Below are 8,366 nucleotides of genomic sequence, written 5' to 3'. Positions count from 1 at the left end.
TAACAAATCTTTCAGCAGGAATCTGGACCTATCACTATTTTTATCCTCCCGTTTGAAACACAGCCTAGGGCATCTTTTAGTACTGACATTTTGTTACTTTTTTTTTTTTAATCTGACTTGACCATTTTCTTTTTTTTTTTCTTTTTTTTTCTTTTTATTTTTTGACTTGACCATTTTAAAGAGATAATTAGATGTACACATTGTCAGTTTGTGCAAAATTCCTTGTGTATACATGCCCTCTTTATGTGTTATATTTCATTCTTCCTATAATTTGAAGTGAATATAAGATTGTGGCAAATTGGGATGGAAGAATAAGATCCCAATAACGCATTAGATACAGAGTGCATTTCGAATACTCTAGTGCCCTCAGTGTGGTAATGTGCAAATTTTACATTAAAAATATCATAGGACCTCAATATATCATATCTGGAGGGATGTTACTATGATTAAATTGTCTCTAGTCATCAGATGTTATTTGCATTATTAATATTTCAATGTATCATTAATGTTTTTGAGATTTATTGAGATCTAATTCACATATAATATTGTGTTAAAGTTGTCTAACATTTTGATTTGATATTCTGAAATGATTACTAGAGTAACATTTGCTAATATTTCCATGACCTCATATCATTACCATTTCTTGGGGCACCTGAGTGGCTCAGTAGTTGAGCATCTGCCTCAGGTGGTGATCCCAGGGTCCTGGGATCGAGTCCTGCATCAGACCCCGTGCAGAGAGCCTGCTTCTCCCTCAGCCTGTGTCTCTGCCTCTCTCTTTGTGTCTCTCATGAATGAAAAAATAAAATCTTTAAAAATAATAATAATAACAATTACCACTTCTTTTTTATGGTTATAACATTTAAGATCTCTTCTCTTAGCAAGTTTCAAGAATATAATATTGTAAAGTATAATCCCCATGCTGTATATTAGCTCCCAGAACCTATTTGTCTCATAACTTGAAGTTTACACCCTTTGACCAACATTTTCCCCACTCCCAACCCCAGCAAGCCCCATCCCACTTTCTCATTCTGAGTTCTGCTTTTTAAAATTCCACATATATGTGAGATCATACCATATTAGTCCTTTGTCTGATTTATTTAGCATAATGTGCTCAAAGTCTATCCATGTTGCAAATGGTAAGATTTTCTTCTTCTTATGGCTGAATGAGATCTATATATATCTATATCTGTATCTATATCTATATCATCTATATCTATATTTATAATCTATCTATATCTTCTATATATATCAGTTTTCTTTATCCTTTCATCTGTAGAATACTAAAGTTGTTTCCACAGCTTGGCTATTGTGAATAATGCTGCAATAAACATGGGAATATGATATCTCTTTGAGATAGTGATTGTATTTCCTTTGGATAAATGCCCAAAAGTAGGACTGCTAGATCATATGGTAGTTCTGTTTTTATTTTGAGGAAACTCCATACTGTTTTCCATAGTTGCTACACCAATTCACATTCCCACCAACACTGCACAAGACTTCTCTTTTCTCCATGTCCAGCCAAAACTTGTCCCTTATCATTTTTTTTCTTTTTTGATGGCCATTCTACCTGGTGTAAAATGATAACTCATTGTGGTTTTGATTTGCATTTCCCTGACGATTAGCGATCTTGAATATCACTTCACATAAATGTTGGCCATTTGTATACCTTCTTTGAAAAAATATCTATTTACTTCCTCTGCCCAGGTTTTAAATCATTGTCTTTGCAATGAGTCTTTTGTTCCATACAAATTTTAAGACTGTATGTTCTATTTTTGTGAAAAATGCTATGGGGATTTTTTATAGGGATTGCATTGAATCTATAGATGAGTTTAGGTAGCTTGGACATTTTAAAAAGGTTAGTTCTTCCAATCCATGGAATATCTTTCCATGTATTTGTTTCTCCAGTTTCTTTAAGCCAGGTATTATAGTTTTCAATGTACAGAACTTTTACCTCCTAGCCTAAATTTATCTCTAGGGTTTTTTTTGTGTGTGTGCTATTGTAAATGGGATTGTTTTTCTTTATTTCTTTTTCATATATTTAATTTTTATGTGTTGGAATGCAATTGATTTCTGTATGTTGATTTTGTAACCCACAACTTTCCTGAAATTTTTTTATTAGTTCTAGCGGTTTTTGGATGGAGGGTTTATTAGGATTTTATATACTTATCATATCATTTCCAAACAAAGACAGTTTTACTTCTTTTTTTTTTTTTCCTGTTTGGAATGCCTTTTATTTATTTATTTTGTGTTACCTGATTGCTCTGGCTAAGACTTACATACTGTGTTGAGTGGGCACCCTTACCCTGATTTGGAGGAAAAGCTTTTAACCTTTCACCACTTTGTATGATATTAGCTGTGGGCTTATCACATATGGTCATTATTATGTTGAGATACATTTCTTTTATGTTCAAGTTGTTGAAAAAATGGTGACTTTTCTCAAATGTTTCTTTTTTTCTGAATAAGTTGAATCATATGGTTTTTATCTTTCATTCTTTTATTATGATATTTGACATTTCTCAGTTTTGTGCTGAATTATCTTTGTATCTCAGGGATAAATCCCACTTAATCATGGCGTATGATCCTTTAAATGTGCTGTTGAATTTGGTTTGCTAATATTTGCATCTATATTTATCAGAAATATTGGCCTATACCCTTATTTCTCATAGTGTCCTTACCTGGTTTTGATATCAGGGTAATTACTTGCCTAAAATGAATTTGAAGTGTTCACTCCTCCTCATTTCTTTGGGAAAGTTTGAGAAGGATTGGTGTAAATTCTTTAAGTCTTTGGTTGGATTCACCAGAGAAAAAATCTAGTCCTTGATTTTACTTTGTTGGGAGATTTCGGATTATTGCGTTATTGAGTAATCTCCTTCCTCATTATTGGTCTGTTCAGATCTTCTATTTCTTGAATAGCCTTAGTAGGTTGTATGCTTATAGCAATTTAATAATTTCTTTTAAGATTATCCAGTTTGTTAACCTATTATTGTTTATAGTAATCATTTATGATTCTTTATATTTTTGTGTTGTAATATCTCCTCTTTTATTTCTAATGATACTCATTTGATTCTTCTTTTTGTTTTTCTTAGTCTAGTTAAAAGTTTGTCAATTTTATCTTACAAAAACAGCTCTTAGTTTTATTGGTCTTTTCTATTGTTTCTCTGGTCTCAACTACATTCATTTATGCTTTTATTTTGTTATTCCCTTCCTTCTGTTAAATTTGGGATTAGATTGTTCTTTTTCTAGTTTGTGGAAACATAATGTTAGTTTATTTGAGATATTTCTTTTTTTTTCTTAAAATAGGCAATTATCACTGTAAATTTCCCTCTTAGAACTGCTTTTATTACATTTCATAGAATTTGGTATATTATGTTTCAATTTTTGTTTCAATATATTTTTTCTTTTGATTGATTTTTTTAATACATTGGTGATTCAGGAGTACTTTGTTCAATTTTCACATTTGAAATTTTTCAGCTTTTTTCTACATTATATTTAGTTTAACATCATTGTGGTGAGAAGAGATACTTGATATGATTTCAATCTTCTTAAATTTGCTAAGACTTCGTTTGTGACATATTAGAAACCTGTCCTGGGGGATGTTCCATAAGCACTTGAGAAGAATGTGTTCCATTGCTGTTGGATAGAATGGTCTGTATATGTCTGTTAGGTCTATTTGGTTTGACATATGGCTTGAGTCCAACATTCCCTTATTGATTTTCTGTCTAGATGATCTATCTCTTTTTGAAAGTGCACTATTGATGTCCCCAATATTATTAGATTGTTGTGTATCTCTCCACTCAGATCTCTTGGTATTGCTTAATATAATTGAGTGCTTTGATGTTACTTATATATTTAGATTGTTATATATTCTTAAATGGATTGATCCCTTTATCTTTATATAAAAAATGTCTTAGTATCTTGCTACAGTTTTTGGCTTAAAGACTATTTTTCCTGAGGAGCACCTGAGTACATTAGTCAGTTGAGCATCTGACTCTTGATTTTTGTTCAGGTCATGATCTCAGGGTGGTGAGATCAGGCCTCCGGGTAGGCTCTGTGCTCAGCACAGAATCTGCTTGAGATCCCCTCTCTCTTTCTCCCTCTGCCCTTCCCTGTATGTGCTTTCTCTTAAATAAATAAATAAATAAATAAATAAATAAATAAATAAATAAATAAAATCTTTAAAATAAAGACTATTTTTTTCTGATCTAAGTTTATCTACTCCTGTTCTTTTTTTGTTTTCCACTTGCTTAGGATATCTTTTTCCATGTCTTAGCTTTGAGCCTATGTGTGTCCTTAAAGCTGATATGAGTCTGTTTTAGGCAGTAGATAGTTGGGTGTTATTTATTGTGGTGGTTGTTGTTCTGTTTTTAATACATCCAGCTACTCTATGCCATTTGAATAGAGAATTCAATCTATTTACATTTAGAATAAATATTGATAGGTATAGACTTAACTAATGCTTCCTGATAGAATCTATGACATAGTTCATAGGTTCTGTGTCCCTTTCATACTTTTTTTTCCCTTTCATACCTTTTGAGAATCTTATCTGACAGTCAATGTTACTGCTCTTCAGTCTTGGAAGCCAGTGATTCAGTAATTTTGATGGAGTGAGAAAGAAATGAGCTCCTTTGGCAGCATTTCACATTGTTGAGTAAGTCTGATGCTCACTTACACATTCTCTTTCCTTCAAAGGGAGATTTACTGGCCAAGAAGGTCCTTAGCCCTGAGCTTTGATACCTTTGGATGGTGGTGATGTGAGTAAAGTCAAACTATTCCTCTTGGCCCTCTCCAGTGTAAACAAAGTCAGTTTGTGGACCACTGCACAGTCCTGTGCCGGGACTGAGATATATATGCTTACTACCTGACACACAGCTAGGCAAGACTTCTCCTGATATTTTGGCATATGATGCTGGATCCCACAGATCTCACATGGGCACTTTTGTCCATGGATGTTTGTCACTTTTTTGTAGCTAAGATGAGGGTCATGTCCAAGGGATTGCCTTATTTGGCCATGAGGCTGATGTCATTCCTCATCATTATTTTTTTAAGTATTAGTTATTTAATCCGTGGTTGTCTGTGTTCCCCCAAAATTTATATGCTGAAGCCTTAATTCCCAGTATGCTGATATTTAGAAGTGGGGACTTAGAGATAATAAGGTTTAGAGGAGATTGTGAGGATGGGGCTTATGATGGTATTTATGTCCCTATAAGAAAACCAAGACACCAGAGCTCATTCTCTGTTCCATGTGAGGGCAGTAAGACAGTGTCCATCTACGAATCAGAAAGAGGGCCCTCACAAGTGGTGAAATCTTTACTTTGTACTTCCCAGGCTCCAGAGTTGTGAAAAACAAATGCCTGTTGTTTAAGTAACCCAATATAAGGTATTTTCTTAAAGTAGCAGAGCAGACTAAGACAATAGTTATTTCCATAAATAAGTTATGAAATATTATAGCCTTCCTCAGTTGCAAGTCATTTGAATGAAGATAATCTAGTTTATACAGGAACAGGAAGCTATAATTGTGTGACAATTTATAGCTGATATTTTAGGCCTTTAAGGATATTAGATACAATCCCTATATAGTAGGTAAGATTCAGAATTTAAAAGGAAGAGGACTTATCAACATTTTCAGCATCATGCATCTACCTATCTTATTCACTGAAGAGGGATAAAGAAGTTCTTCTGTATAACAGATGTATAGGAATCTCTATAGGGAAACAATAGTATGATTTTGACTGTATTTCATAGTCGTGTGCCTCCATATTTCACTTGCATATTTACTGTTCTGGGTATTCAATTTTTGTATGTAATACTTTTTCCTATTAACTTTCCTTTTATTATTTTATGTTGGAAAGGACATAGTGTGGGATTTATCCTCTTAATTTTTTTAAAATGTAAAATGCATTATAGTTGACCATAGGTACAGTGTTGTACAGCCTATCTCTAGAGCTATTGATCTCACTCAACTGAAACTTTATGCTCATTGATTAATAACTTGTCATTTCTCACTTCCCCCTACTACCTAGAAATGACCATTCCACCCCCGATTACATGAATGTGACCATTTTAATACCTCACATAAGTGGAATCATGTAGTATTTTTCTTTCCTTGATGTGCTTATTTCACTTAATAATGTCCTCGAGATTCATCTATGTTGTGACATATAGCAGAATTTTCTTCTTTTCTGAGGCTGTATACTATTTCATTGTATGTACATACCACATTTTCCTTATTTATTCCTCTGCCAATGAACATTTGTTTCCACACCTTAGCTATTGTGAATGCTTCTACCATGAGCATCGGTATGGTAATATTTCTTCAAGATTCTAATTTGAAATTCTTTTGGATTGGAATGCCTGGGTGGCTCAGTGGTTGAGCATCTGCCTTCAACTAAGGGCATGACCCTGGAGTCCCGGGATCAAGTCCCATATCGGGCTCCCTGCATGGAGCCTGCTTCTTCCTCTGCCTATGTCTCTGCCTCTCTCCCTCTCTGTTTCTCTCATGAATATAAAAATTAAAAATCTTAAAAAAATATTCTTTTGGACTAATATATAGAGGTGGGATTGCTGGATCATATGGTAGTTGTATTTTTAATTTTTTTGAGAGATCTCCTCATACTGTTTTCTGTAGGAGATGCACTGTTTTTTTTATTATTATTATTTCTGTCAACAATGTGCAAGGTTTCCAACTTCTTCACATCCTCACCGATGCTTACTTTTTTTTTTTTTTTGGATAGTAGACATCCAGTCAGATAGGAGGGGATCTCTCATTGTAGTTTGATTTGCATTTCCCTGATGATTACTGGTGCTATTTTTTCATATATCTGTTGAAGATATGTCCTTCAGCCCGTTTTTAATTGTGTAACTAGTTTTTGTGTGTGTTTTTTTTTTTACTTTTTGTTTTGTAACCTGTTATCAGATACATGGTCTGCAAATATTATTTTTTCCTCTGACATAGGTTGTCTTTTTCCTTTGCTATGAGAAGGCTGTTAACTTCAGTTTTACTAAACTTGAAAAATGTTTCTATTTTAGCAAGCCAATCTATTTTTAGTGCATTTGCTTTTTTCCTTTTTCATTTCTCACTCACAAATATTTTTAGAATGAATTCTCTGCCAAATTAGTTGTGCTACTGTTGAAAGGAACAAGATCAAGAATAGATTTTTTTAAATTTCTTTAAAATTATTCTTCAATCCTTCATAGTATTTATTACTTGTAAGTAATAATATAGTATATTGTTATTACTTCCCATCATATTCACTAGGCTATAATTAGTGATCATTTGGGGAAAACCTAGCTTTTAATGTGTTGGATCTAATAGCAGAAGAAAGGAACTATACTCAAAGGGAGTATAAAAGCCTGGGCATCATAATTTGAAGAAGCAGGAGGGTGCATGTGTAGCAAAACCTAAAATTGCTTAATGAAGGAAGCCCAAATATAAAATAGGGGAGATAATTCTCTGAAGAGACAGAATTGAAAGAATATATCAGTATTTAAGAGATAATATCACTCTAGATCCTAGAAGATGAAAAAAGTGATGATGGCATATTGTCAGAAAAGTTGAAATAACAGGATCACAATGGAAGATGGTAGAGGAAGAAACTTAAAATGTCCAAGAAGTGGCCATTATAAAACAGATAAACTATATAAGTCTAGAAGACACACCAGACTGCACAGAGGATTCCTTATTTACAAAGTATATAAGGTGTTTGTTGGTAAAAAATAATTAGTGGTGGCTCTTTTCTCTGTGGCAAGATTATAGGTAGAAGAGACTATTACAAAACAAGAGTCACTGAAAGCAATGACAATGATAAAACCCTAACATTACAGAGGCCATGTTGTTAACCTAAGAAGTCAGATGGATATAATTGTTTAATTGTTATAAATGACATAGTTGGAGTGATAACCAAATAATCAAGAACTGCAAAGCAGGGCAGCCCGAGTGGCTCAGTGGTTTAGCGCCACCTTCAATCCAGGCCCTGATACTGGAGACCCAGGATCGAGCCCCATGTCAGGCTCCCTGCATGGGGCCTTCTTCTCCCTCTGCCTGTGTCTCTGCCTCTCTCTATCTATCTATCTATCTATCTATCTATCTATCTATCTATCTCTGTCTCTATGAATAAATAAATTTTAAAAAATTAAAAACAAAGAACTGCAAAGCATAAGGACATGGTTAAGAGAACATAAAATCCCTAGGACCAAATATATAGTGATCTCCAAAGAGTTATAACTCAACTTTGTCATCAGAAGATACAAGGATGCATAACCAAGAGCCTTGGAACAGTCACCAAAATAAGAAGTGCTGCTCCATTGCCCAATTTCTAGTTCTGAGTCAGTTTTCAATTCCAAAACCCATTTGACTAAAAAGAAACTGA

This window comes from Canis lupus, chromosome 10 (assembly GCF_048164855.1).
Source record: "Canis lupus baileyi chromosome 10, mCanLup2.hap1, whole genome shotgun sequence".
Classification (NCBI taxonomy): domain Eukaryota; kingdom Metazoa; phylum Chordata; class Mammalia; order Carnivora; family Canidae; genus Canis; species Canis lupus.
The sequence above is the reverse complement of the archived record's forward strand: the minus strand, read 5'-3'. Positions refer to the sequence as shown.